This window comes from Sycon ciliatum, chromosome 3 (assembly GCF_964019385.1).
Source record: "Sycon ciliatum chromosome 3, ocSycCili1.1, whole genome shotgun sequence".
Classification (NCBI taxonomy): Eukaryota; Metazoa; Porifera; class Calcarea; order Leucosolenida; family Sycettidae; genus Sycon; species Sycon ciliatum.
This window is the reverse complement of record NC_088645.1, coordinates 18,425,371-18,439,942: the sequence shown is the minus strand read 5'-3', so window position 1 is coordinate 18,439,942 and position 14,572 is coordinate 18,425,371. Positions and strand designations below refer to the sequence as shown.

Below are 14,572 nucleotides of genomic sequence, written 5' to 3'. Positions count from 1 at the left end.
GGTGCCGGAACATCTCTAGAAAACTCTACTACGGAGCTACTGCCTACACCCACTGGGACAACGGTTACTGATAGCAACGATGAACCAATCACATCCAAGGTCATGCCAGCTTCACATGACTCGACAGGTAAGGAGACGTTTAAAATCTGAACAACATTGTTATACTTATTTAACCTCGTAGCTGACAACTGTTATTGTAAATTTACTGATGCCGGGTATAATGCTCTAAGTTGTGCACCCAGTGTGTCACAAAGTCTAATAAATACCTGCAATGGTGGATGGTTGTAACACCTCTTGACATGACATGTAACATTAAAACTTAACCGAGATAACACCTAAACTAAGGCTTATAAATCTGCTATGAGTATTTCTTGCCTATTGTCTAGTTCCCTAGTTCTTGTTTTTCCACTTATTGGCTTCTTGGCCGTAAACATTATAGTTTTTATCGTTGAATTGCGCTAGTCAGAGAAGCTCTCATTTTTTGGTCTGCACAACACATTACACACTGCATTAATACCTGATACCCAGGTTGAACGCTTTGTGAAATATGAAGGGATGAAGTATGCGCCTATTGCTTACCTGGTGGCATTTGGATCCGTGTTCAGTTCTCTTGGATTCTTCAAAAAATGGCATCCACCAGGCGAACTTGACCCGATGCACAATGAGCCACAATGATCCTATATCCCGGTAGTGGGGCTTGCATTGAATAAAGCAGTTGTAATATAATTATAACTCGGATGTTGGGGCAATAGTATTAATGAAGAAAGACGAAAGGACCAATAAGTAACGAGTTTTGTGCCTTGTTGTCGCACTATATTATTATTACGCCCACACGTATGGCCAAGGCCAATCAAGGAGGAGGTGGGGGCGATTATAGCCAGCCATAGCAAAAAAAAAGAAGAAAGAAAAACAACCTTTCTATTTACAGTACTTAACTTCAGTTTCTTTGGTTGTATCCTTAGTTCCGTTTTTTCCCACTGATGATAGGAACGAGAAAATCGATTCTGGGTTTTCAATAATATTTTTGTTATAAAATACACAGTAATACATGTCAAACAAGTAACGTAGTTGCGTGATGTCTGCGGCCTTCATCCTATTCATAGCTATATTAAAATTATTATCTCCACGTAGGTTACGTGTAAAGAAAAACAAGTTCAACTCAGGACAACAACAATAAAAGAAGAGATTGGGCTGCAAATCAAGTTGTATTATTTGGTTTACGGGAAATGGTCCGAGAGATCACGAACAAAGGCAGAAATGTTTTCGCATGATTCAGTTTTTGGGGAAGCGAGTGGAATAAAATATATTTATGCGGAGACGCTTTCCAACAGTGTGAGATCACACTGAACGGAATATATCTGTTGTATTATTATGTACGCTATCCTATATGCACCCACCCGCGTGCATCTGTAAGATTGTACGCAGCTTTCGTCAGCTTACGTCATGCACTGGTATTTGGCATGCACGCATGACTACGCATTGAGCAGGCTGATTCCGTTGTGCTGTTCTTTGTTTTGTGGTTTTTTCCACTCGCTCCTCGATGGAGACTACTACTAGTACTAGTATACATTTAGAATAAACCAATACGTTTATCACAAGGCGCAGTGAACTACTTTCTTAACTGTAGTAGTAGTAGTGTAGGCTGTAGGTCAGATCACGCGTTGTGACCTGACAATCCCGGGCCGTTTGTTTCAGTGGTGTGACCCTCATGCGAGTGCTGTAAATTTGTTGATTCGTAATGTCCGACTCTGGTAGGGATGCTGTCCCTCGCGCAGTAGCCACGCCAAACTTACCTGTCTGCCCTGACGTTCAGGCTCTGTTGACCTTCATGGAGACACAGATAAAAGTCGCAGCGGACCACGAGTCACGCCTGACTGCCCTGTTGAGCAGATCCAATACATCCACATCACAGCTGCCCACGACGAAACAAATCTCGGCGGAACGGCCCATCCTGCTCTCCTCTGCCACGCTCGCGGACCTCAACGCAAATCCAAATGCACTCAATGTATCCATCCTAACCGTGAAAAATTTACTGCTCCTTTCTTTTATCTTCTTCTCCCCATAGATTATTTGCCCTTCTTCTCCATAATTTTCTACCTTGTTATCGAGCATCTCCTTTCGTTTGGTCCTGCGTGTTTAACCAAAACAAGCAAGCGAGACAAACAAACTGTACCACGAAGAACGCAATGTTATTATATCAGAAGAAAACAAAAATCAAAAGGAGCACCTGTGCCGTGCCTCATGTAGACGCCTTTACTTGTGTTCTGAAAGGTCATGTACCATTATCAGTTACTGCATTTTATCACTGCCACGAAAACTATGGATAATTTGAGAGCCTCCTCACCTGAACTTACCTGCGTAGCCACAAAGCAGCACTAAGGTCACTTCTCAAATGACTTGCATGTGAAGGTGACCCGGGGACGAAGATTTATTGATGCCAACCTATCGCATCATCTATGCAGGCATTTCCCAACAATTGCGTTTAGCTGACTCAGAACTATCGCTAAGATAATGAATCCTACATCATACTTGGCCTTGCATTCTGCTGGCTTATGTCGTACTTTCCTGTGCATTCATCGTGTATTTGCCACAGATACTCACGATATCCAGGAAATGCCAACCAGGCAAGTCTCAACTACGTCCACCAGTGCAGCACGATCTCCCAGTGATATCCCAAGCACGCATAGCATCATATTGACTTCAAATTACTGGACTGGTAAGACTGAGCGCAGGAAATCCACGAACATCTAGCTTTCCCTCCACAATGGTAACCATTACATTGTGAATTGATCAACAATGACCTTCATATTAAAATCGTATTAGTATGCTGATACTGGAATGCAACATTACAATGTCATAATTCTAGTTATGAAAATTCGGCGTTGAATTCACAAAATATGATGCATTTCTCTGCTATCAGTACATGTATACAGAGTGTTAGCGGCCGTGGTGAGTTGGTTTCGGGAACGGACACGGTATTTTACTCTCTTTTTTACATGTATTTTGGCAGTGGAACCTAGTCTGGATGCCGCAGTCACAGACACCGTCGAGAATGGGGGAAAATCAAGTCCAGTTGCCGGAACATCTCTTGAAAACTTTTCTACGGAACTACCACCTACACCCTTAGTGGCGGCAACGGTTCCTGCTAGCAACGATGATCCAATCCCATCCAACGGCATGCCAGCTTTACATGACTCGACAGGTAAGGAGACGTTTAATTAACCCTGAACAACATTGTTCTACGTTTTTCACCTCGCAGCTGACAACTGTCATTGTAAATTTACTGATGCCGGGTATACAATTCTCTAAGTTGTGCACCCGGTATGCCACAAAGTCTAATAAATACCTGCAATGGTTGATGGTTGTAACACCTGTTGACATGACATGTGACGTTATAACATAAAGGAGTTAACAGCTACACTACAGCATATAGAAGTGCTATAGAGTATTTCTTGCCTGTTGTCTAGTTTCCTAGTTCTTATTTTTCCACTTATTGGCTTCTTGGCCGTAAACATTATAGTTTTCATCGTTGAATTGCGCTAGTCTGAGAAGCTCTCATTTGGTCTGCACAATACTGCATTTATACCTGATACACGGGTTGAACGCTTTGTGAAAATAGAAGGGATGAATTCTCCGCCTATGGCGTACTTGGTGGCATTTGGATCCGTGTTCAGTTCTCTTGGATGCTTCAAAAATTGGCATTCACAAGGCGAACTTGACCCGGTGCACAATGAGCCACAATGAGCATGTCTCCTCGTAGTGGGCCTTGCAAATATCACGCAGTTGTAATTATAACTCGGATGTTGGAGCAAAAGTATTAATGAAGAAAGACGAAAGGACCAATAAATAACAAGCTATGACTGGCAGTCCACCTAATTTGTGACTTTTTGTCACACTACATGTATCTGACGCTACCTTGGTAGACGATTAGTCATAACTCGTAACTTGTTGGTCCTTTCTTCTTTCTTAACAATCGTAATATTTCTCCCTTTTCGGCCTCTGACACTCATAAACATCATCATAATTATATTTTCAATTACATAGGTCTATAATAGGACGAAACAGCTGTAGAGATTAATAGTAATTTAATACATACCCATCTGCCCGTACCCAATTTGCTATACAGCTTCTGAAACTGGTTATCTTACGCTACTTCTCTTTGCACTGCAGAATTCATCATAACTTCTGCTGAGAAACAAAGTAAAACCAAGAAGGAGTCCACTCAATCAACATTGCCTGATACAAAGCCTGTTACCAATCCCACTGAAACAGCGAGAATTGATACCATCCTTTCGGCCAGCCATACCAGTTCATCAGCAACGCATTCTCCTACAGCAGATTCCACAGAGCCTCGCTTCCCAAGTGTCACGGGTGAACTCGTAGGTGCAATTACTGCTGCAATCATCATTCTTTTGCTTGTGATTGGTGTGACTATAATGTGCTGGCGGCGACGACAGTCAAAGAATACAATGCAGGGCTTCCAACGAAGCGATGGTCGAGCACAGTCTATCACTAATCCACAGTATAGCAGTGTCACTATTCCAGAATGCCGGGAAGAATACTGCGTGGAACCATCCGGCGAATATTCTCTGGCTGGACCCTGCACAAGATTAAATCAGGAGCCAGTAACTACAGGAAGTACTACCCCGTTATCCATGGTGGTTGGTAACTCGATTTCGGATCCATCTGGCGGAATTCAGCAACAACCAGACTCCATGGGTCACATTAACGATGGCCCTGGTTCACCGCAATCGACTTTCGTGATTTCGTCCAGAGCACAAGACACAAAGTCTGCGTCACCTGACCCACGTTGTGGTCCCACACAGATCGAGCCAGAACCGAAACACGGCACAATTTCGTCGGACGGAACAATCCAAGAACCACCCACAACCCATTGCTCTAGTATCACAGCTCTTGCAGAAGCTAACGACAACACCACTGAGAGCGCAGCGAGCGGAGTAGCTACGGAGAACGAGTATGCAGCCCCTCAACCATTACTGGGAAGCAAAACGTACTTTGCACAGAGCGATTACGAAACCCCTGCGGACGTATGAATTCACCTCTTTCTGAGCAGTGTGAAGATCGTGAAGTTGTTTCCAGGATACACCAGTGATGAAGGCGAGCGCACGGTCAAGCTGATATAGTACTGAGGAACTTTACCCTTAAAACTCGTTGTTACAACCATCACATGCACTGACCAACAGTTTATGCCATTCTCGAGCAGGCCATATGTAGCATCAACTAATTTTACATGGTAGGATTTCAACACCCGGTTTTTGATTACTGATATCAATGCACTGTCCGTAGGGTGTCTTTTCAGTACACATTATTTCATGAGTTCAGCTAGTTGGCGAGCGCATTTATTTCTAAAGTGTAAATTTTCGATGCATTTGTGGTGTATTTCCACACTGGTTCTACTCCCATTGTCTGTTTTGTACATGCTAGGTTCAGGGCATCTTGTTTTCTTCCGGTAGTCACTGTACTGCTCAAACCTGTCACGAAGTTCGTAGAATATTCCCCTTGCATAACGACAATGCCTTGCTGTGTGGCATTACACTGTATACCTCTATCATAGACGTTGACTCTGCTCACACACTCACCAATGCACTTACCTAAGGGATACAGACGTGCTCTGCAGTGCATTTCTGTCCTTATAGCCCGAGGTTGACAGCATGTTACTTGCATGTCAACGTCGAAAGCCTTTCAGGTTTCAGCTGTGGCTTATAACTTGGGGCTGTTGCTGATCATGCATACTAGTATTCGTATTTCTTATTTTGCAAACAAAGATCACTCCGTACTTAATGAAAACTAATACTAGTAGTGGGCTGGGCTGTTCACAAACCTCACGTGTAATACATTGTGTCCCTAATTCTCTCCTCCGTGCCCTCTTCAGGCAACTAGCCCACTTACTCACTTGCCCACTTCTATTTCCTATGATCGAGTCCTTCTTCAGATTCTTGGCATGTATTTTCTTTTTTTTCTTTTTTTGTTCTAAAATACTGTGTCGTATGAAAGCCCGTTTGCTTTGCCCGCACAAGAGGCCTTTTCATTCCTATGATAAAGTTGGATAATGTTAAAACTGTAATAACGTTCAGATTATCTTCAATAATGATTTGCACATTAGTACACTTGACTGACTCACGACTGCGTCTGGAGCACAAGAGAAGCCCGTCGAATCTTCCACTGGGCGAACTTGCAAGAACGCACCACTGCCTGCTCAATATACAGTGTTTCAGGAAACTCAACCCTCATCAGATTCAGTTGTATTGTCATTTATTGAGCATGGTCCGGCCGCCAAATTGTTTTTATTCGAAATTGTTCTAGAAGTACGCACTAAACTCCGGGTTTCTCAAACCTCCGTTTTGATTGAGTATGACACTGTTCTAAGAAAGGGTTTGCTCCCCACACCGGAGCTCGCGCTATTCCGCCGAGTTTACTTGACACTTGACTGACTCACGACTGCCATCCAGAGCACACGAGATGTCCATCGAACCTTCCACTCGGCAAGCCTGCAAGAAGGCACCACTCCCTGCTCAATACACAGTGTTTCGGGGAATTCACCCCTCATCAGTTGAGCTTGAGTAGGCTGAGGAAGATTGTGCCTGAAGAGCACCACTTATATAGTGCTCTCCAGGCACAAACATCACCAGGGATACAAACTTACAGAGACGCTCCGTTTCCAGCGCGACAAACACCTCGTGAACACCAGATAGCAGCGTGAGTCAGTGTCCCTCCTGGACGGTGAGACGGACGTCGAGGACCCTCGGTCATTCGCAATGCCGTCACCTCCAAACCAACTAGTCGCAAGCCCGCGCTGGGCACAACAGTACTTCGTAACGACACTGTTCTATTCAAACAAATTTGTTTGCCTTCTTTCGCTGGAAAATTGGAAATCTTTGGAGGATATTTGGCACGCGTACCTCTCATAGGAGACATGAAGACCGTGGATATTATTTTTTGATCACCAAAGTGGGATAAGATATAACCATGCAGAAACGCTTTCCGACAGTCTGGGATCACAGACACCGAATTGAATATACTTCGAAGTACATGTATCAGGGGCTAGAAAGTTTCCGCCTCCCTACTGACACACACAAACCCAATACACATGTGTACACTCACACACTCTCACTCACATGCAAACACACATGCAGAAAATACATGCGTACACAGTCACATGCGCGCACGCCTACGCACACAAAAAGATGTAGTTTAGTGGATTGTGCATGAATGGAATCCGAGCTGATCAGGATGGCATAGAAATATTATTTAGAAGTCCAAAGTCAGCTGGGAACTTGTGGCCAAACACAAGGGGTACATGGATGCGGCTAATTGGGGTTTCTCGGCGCTTGCGCCAGTGGTTGTGTGACTTATCTCCTCACCCCCACCGTTAGGCGCTGTATCTGCCGCTAAGGTCTACCAGGTGTTAGCGGCCGTCGTGAGTTCCCTTCGAGAACTGACATGATAATTTACGTTTTTTACCTGTACATGTAGAAGTGAAGAGAATTGGTGAGCACACATGCTCATACCCTGGGCACTGCAAATTCACAACTCATTTCATTTCACAGAATCATTTTCAACGTGTCGGCAAATTGCCATCATCAGGATGCATGGTTATATCTCATCCCACAATTTGCCGAAACGTTAAAAATGATTCTATGAAATGAAATGAGTTGTGAATTTCTAGTGCCCAGGGAATGAGCATGTGTGCTCACCAATTCTCTTCGAGTTATGAAGCTGCAGGATGCCTAACCGTTACTTCGTATGTAGAAGTGAGGTTTGACAATAAGAAAACATGTTCTTTGGCCATTCGCTGCCTCGTGTATTTGAACTGTAAGCAGAAACTGGAGGACCAGATGATGTTGCCCATCTGTACCATCCTTCACGATCACCTATGTTTAGTATCAGCTGAACTAGACCCCAGCCCAGTACTACCAAGGAACTAGACCCCAGCCCAGTACTACCAAACTAGACCCCAGCCCAGTACTACCAAGGATAGAAATACACTTGCTTTCTTGGAAGTTGGTGATGTCTGGAAAGATGCACGGCTACATGACCCCTATCTGTGGAACCTCATGCGCTTCGATCTGTCCAATGCAACATAATGAGCGGGTTTAGGACAGGGAAAGCAAAACGTTGACCTCAACGCCCGAGGGTCTAGAATGCATCGGCCAGTATAGTTTTGGCACATGTTCTTGGCAGTGATGCGAGACCTCAGGTCGGCAGAGCCATCAACGCCCCACCATCACTGCTGCATCTCATTCCAGCCCCCCCCCCCTCACTCAATAGTTGTCACGTTTGTCTTAGTTTCAGTACCATTGTCTTTCCGTATTATTTTCGATCTGGGAATGTGAAGATAGAAAACAAAACAATCGGTGCTACCGCTGACTTCAATGACCATTGTCCATTGATGGATTGGCGAATACTTCCCAGTACACGTACAACTCTCTTCATATCCACTCTATCCACTATGTTGAGAAACTGGGTAAACAGTGTGAATTTATCCAACCTCCACAATGATAGGGTGGCACTTAGAGAACTGCTAGCTTCGAAATACAAAGTAATCACACCCTCGCCTAGGCGAAAAACCGACCCAGTGCAGCCATTTAGCTAAACGCACAAACAATCGCGCGCGCACACATACACACACGTACATGTACATATAAAATTGATATGAACTCGCTCACGTACATACACACCTAAACACACACCAACACACATATAATTACATATGCACACATATGCACACACACACACACACACACGAGTTCGTGGGTCGTTCAAAAAATAAAACGTGAATTATTATGGTTTGCAGGACTGACCAGCCTCGTGAATCCATCTGCTTGCTCTACTGGCTTAAACCGCTGTGAATTCAAGCATCCCTTGCCCACAGTCTGTACCAAATGTTCTTTGTATAATTCGAGAGCACAGTGATGACGGGCGAAGGGATTACCAGGACATCAAACATCCACGCTGCCCAAAACAAGCAGGGAATCGTGATTGTCGCATTCCTAATTGCAAATGTATTACGGTACTTCATTATCGTATGTATGCTGCTGGAATCACTATCCTCTCCACGTCACTTGAAGAATTAGCTGCGAGGCATACGGTAGTGCATGTTGGGAGAAAGCAACGGTAACCACCTGTATGCAGTGATGCGGTTGGGTTCCGGAGAGTGCGCTGTTCCAACTACCAGAGCTCTCTTACACAGCACAAAGAGCGATCATTTCATTTCATGGATGATCATAGCTAGATTGGTTCTGCTCTTTAATAAGCTAAATTCAGAGGAAGAAAACGTTTTGGAATCAGAGTGGTATACTTCATTGCCTGAACCTAGCTTGTAGTTATTCAGAGTGGTATACTTCATTGCCTGAACCTAGCTTGTAGTTATTCAGTAAAGGCTAATGATACTATCACCCCAGTGGTGCTATCAGGTTCTGGATATTTCTCAAATGGTCACACTGCCTGGCGAACAATCCGACGAAGGGTATAACTACTCTGATATCACGACTGCATTCTGCAGCTCAAGCTTTTCAAAGTTACAATGGTGCACCTGTGTGCTATATCTCTGCTGGGTAAGAACGCGGCTCGAAATTGTGCATGCCACTCTACACCATGCCTTGTCTATACTACTGAAGTACAGTGCTGGCAACTGCAATCCGACCCCTTAGCAGTGCGTCCACATTCCAGCGGTCCCTATTTCGTAGTTTTACCATCCCGTGTTGGGTCTTTGCGATGTGAGCGTACCGCTCAGTGGCCGGATTTCAGTTGCCAGCAATGTAATAACTACCTTCTCGCATTCCAGATAATATACACATCTCTTTTCTTTTTTTGTTTTGTTTTGATTCTGACAGTATGTTTCAAACGCAGGTTTCACCAGGACCCGATGCTTCCAGTAAAATGGATTACCGTGTGCGAGTGCCCATCTCGCTTTTCTTGTGTTCTTTTTCTGTATATTATGTAGCTACCGTCTTGATGACTGGAATGGGCGTGCGCGGCGATTCGTTCCTAGGCTCAGAACAGACGTGCAACTTCGACCTTCCATTTCGTGAGAACCTCGTATCTTACTCTCTCATGTACTACACAACACCTGAAGCTCATAGTACGAAGGCAAAGGTCGTTATCACTGCGAGGAATCCATACGAAATAGAATTTGCACCTCGCCGTTCCTGTGCCATGACAATGGCGATCTTAGCATTTTCTATCTACAAGAAAAGCAAATGCCTCATCGAATACACCATTCGACGTGACAACGATACATATATCTACAGAGAGTCAACGGAAAATATATCGTGGCTTCGTAGATGTATGGGAAGTGACGAATGTGTCCACACATTAACTTTGGATGTCTTTCCGAAACGCCTTCGAAATCAGCAACAAGGAATATCTGTTCTAACAGTTTCCGTTATTAATACAAGCACTGGGTACTGCTGGCTGTCGGGTCGTTCCGATGGCGTTCATTCTACCAATGATCCAACACCTACTTTTTATCTCACTATGAACAGTAAGATCTGGGTCTGCAGATGCCATGACTGAAATGTATTATAACTGTTCTATTTATAGTAAAGAAAAGGACCAAGAAACTACAACTTAAGCTATAATGTTGTTACCGCTGCTTATTGTCCATCTAAATTGTCATAGTCGAAGTACAGTGCTGTTTTACTGAAGGCATTCGGTTTTGCATGATTCTCGCTTGCATAGCTTCCCCTGTTATTGAGCTTCCCATCTTTGAGCCACACAAGTTTTGTGGAATGTTGTTTTGCGTCCTTGAATTGTGGTTTGACTGTATTGTCCAGTGGTCTGCCAGTATCGCCATCGACATGCATGAACATCCGCCAACGTCCTTCACAGCTGAGACTTTCAAGTCGTGCTTGTCTTGGTTGCGCTAACCTTCTCCTCCTCATGCTATTTCTATAACTATAACTTAGAACCTTCCAAATTGGAACGCTGTTGGAATGCGCATTCAAGATGTGCTGGAGCTGTTAGCCAGTTAGTTGTAGAATGTCAGTACCGTCGGTCAGTGTCGTGCAATGTTATCGCATGAGCTCATTGTTTAGTAACTGGTTGTGTTAGTGGACATTATGGCATAACTTGTAGTTTCTTGGTCGTTTTTCTTTACTATAAATTTATCCTTGGCTCTCCATCCGAATCCATTGTTCTATTTGGTAGTAGTACCGATATGGTAGAGGACAAGGTGATTTGTTTGTGTTGTACATATAATCCCATGTGTTTTTGCAAGCTGCAAGAAGTTGTAAAAATGTTGCGGGGCATCACATGAAGCATACTGCTGCCATCTTGGAGACTTTAAACACCACCCAGTCTTCGAAAAGGGACAACATGCAATCCTTTAGGGTCTCACCTAGACGACCAAAGGTGCAGGACACAGTGAGGGTCAAGCTGAGACAGGCATGGCACCTACCACTCCAACTGTGCACTTGGCAGACATGCACTACACTGATTGTTGCATTATTCCATAAACGTGTTGAGAATGGGTTTTTTATTGTTTACTAAAACCTTTTCATGCGCTTCAAGCACGGATCTGACTTGTGAAAGTAAATCTTTCATGTCTTCTCTAGGGACATCTGAGTCAACATCTTCAACCTGGTCTTCACCCCAGCAACCAGCGTCGCCGATACTCAGAAAAATAGTGCCATCCCCTGAATCCCAGATACCGACATCTCTGAAAATCACCGAGTCTCCGAACAGGGGTGAGTGATCTTGTGATGACACGAGCTTGAAGACCTCCCGCGAATTCACACACAATGTTTACTTTACGGGACGATGCAACCTTGAAGTCATCACGGGGTGTGATATGCTAGTGTTGGGAATTTCTCAACGGTCTCTTCTTTTATTACCGCATCACGGTCCATCCATTGGAATCTGGCACCCTAACTTTTTGGTTCCTCTCACACATAGTTGTAGATATCGTGAAAACAACAGTACATCCTGCATTGTGTGACCCACGCAATTAATCCTTGCCACATTTGAGGCCAGAAAAGTCCAAGAACAGGGAAATAGAAATTCAGCCAGGTTTTACAAAAATAGGAGAGGTATGTCATGGCAAAATGTATGGAGGAGCAGATCCCAAACCCGAATTTGTGAGATTTAAAATGGATTTTGATCCTCAATTCGGCCCAAATCGGACTTTGAAAAGCCAGCGGAACTGTTTCCGATGAATGAACTCTAAGCGACAACGAGATATCGAATCGATGACTGATAATCAACGATTTCGCGAAGTCTCTATTTCTCTTGAACTAAAAATTAATAAATGACAAGACTGGAAAACAAATGCAATTTTTTGCGCAAGCAGTGGACTCGAATGTTGACCCAATGTAATCATGGATATCAGTGAGGACAAAAATGTCACCAGTTATGACCAACTGTCCACCAATGTAACTAGATCATAACACAGTCCACTAGTGCTACAACATGGCACAAAACTGACAAAACGTACTGAGACGTTCAACGAACTGACCCCTAACTCTAACACATCTACTACGCGCAAGCCAACAAGGCTCGGGTTAGGAAAGGACCTTTGGACCTTTCTTAACCTGAGACCCGACCCCCTCCTCCTCCTAACTTGAGACCCCCCTCCTCCTAACTCGCGACTCCAAGTTGGAAGATTGTTGGTCTGTGCCTGGTACTTGAAAGTAGATGTGTTGGCGCTAGGTGTCAGGTCGTTGAATGTCTCAGCACTAGTACTCCTTGTCAGTTTCGTGCCATGCTGCGGCAAAAGCTGACTGTATTTTGATCTTCTTACATTTGGTGCACAGTTACATGTACTCATAACTCGTAACATATTTTCCCTTTATCCATAATTTGTGTGCCTTCTTTTTCAACACACGGTTGAATTCATTTCACTCAATTCAAACAGCCATCGGTTCGGGTTTTGTAGCGCAATCACTATTATGCTCGATGTTTGGACCGCAGCCGAGGCTATTATATTTCATTTCTAGTTCCGGTTAGGGATACATTTTACTGTGCGGTATTGGTAGAGAATAAGTTGTACATTGTACTGTTGAGATACCGAATTCAAATAAATCAATACCATACCATACCATACCAATGCAAAAAAGTAAGAAGATCCACCATGAGGAACAGCATGTAACAACTGTGCCGTATACTTCCTTCTCATCCTCACCATCATTTCCATTATGTCGCTACACGGACACTAGCCAGTGTGCTAAACATCTCGATCACCTCCAGCGGAAGGGATGTGTTGAACCAAGGACGATTTTGATTGCAGGTAACTTCCAACGTTTCGTTCCGATATCGTCAGATGGCCACGCATTCTCGTGATTCGTTCTTGTACACAACATTGTTTGGCGGAACTCATAATTATCATATTCATTCAGCCTGTGTACGTTGCATGCTAAATTTACCGGCAATATGCTGTATAAATTGACATCGATGTGCTTCGTCACATTACCACCATCACTGTACCGATTTGAGAAGTAATGGTATGAAATGCCTCATCAGGTTTGCAACTGGCTTCGACTATTCCTGTGCTAGTATATATCCATCAGACCACATCGTTATGGAGACTGTTTCCTTGATCCTATTTTAACTTCCGTTCCGTAAGGCGTCTTCTTAGCCAAAAATGTGTGATTTGAAGATCATTTAAAATTTTAGTCGAAAGTTCAATTATGCTTCCTGTTTTTTTATGGTGAGGTTTGAAAGCTTTATACTCATCCAAAGTCTGGTCAAATAATTATATGTCTCCAGGCGGCTAGCCAATAAGAATTTTACTGTTCCCTTTTGTGTCTGACAGGTCTCCTTGCTCGGACTACCCTAGCTACTTCCCTTACCAAGCTTACCCAAGAGCATTTCTCTCCTACTGCATGTGAAATGCGTGCCAGCTATCAACGACAAGATCTGCCTTCCAGAATGGTTTATACCACGACACAAAACATCACTCTGGGACACTGGAGACGGCTCACAGCAGTCAGCCCATCGATTACTGTGCACTTTAAGCCGGTGCAGAGGTGTGACATGCTAATGGAGGAAGTGGCATTTTACGTCCAGCGAAACAGCCCGTGTTCTTTCGAGTACATACTTGAACGGGGAAATGAAACACAGATGCAAAATGAGACTTTGGAGAGTTTCAAGCTCAACAAAATGTGCGACATGGACATATGCAATTACAGTTTTTCGTTGCAAAACTTCCCTGTGCATCTCAAAAATCAGCAGTATGGCCCATCGAATTTCATAATGACTGTTACCAGACTGGGCAGCAACTGTATGCTTTCGGCGTCAGGAGGATCAATGCATACATTAACGGCAACACCTTGGGTACAGCTCGGCATGATATGTAAGTAAGATGAGAATGAGATTCAACCTGATCATTAACTCCGTTATAATGATCACCTGAGGTATTCGTTGAAAACTCAATGTATATCCAGCATGTCTCTCCTTTTTTATCCATCTTACGTAAGAATCCAATTTTGCACTTTCCATTTTTTAACCGGGCATTTGGTATGCTACTAACTCACATTTTCTTCATCCATACCGGTATTGCAAATAATAGTGATTTGAGAGCTACAGTGGGTTTTTTATATTAGACTCTGAAAAC

At 43.7% G+C, this 14,572-nt stretch overlaps 1 long non-coding RNA gene across 1 annotated transcript; it reads left to right on the top strand.

The window, feature by feature from the left end:
• Nucleotides 1-9,301: 9,301 nt before the first annotated feature.
• LOC135811652 (uncharacterized) lies at nt 9,302-11,705 on the top strand. The gene is made up of 3 exons (XR_010552677.1): nt 9,302-9,575; nt 9,965-10,504; nt 11,577-11,705. It is a non-coding gene; the product is annotated as an uncharacterized LOC135811652 (long non-coding RNA).
• The last annotated feature ends 2,867 nt before the right edge of the window (nt 11,706-14,572 follow it).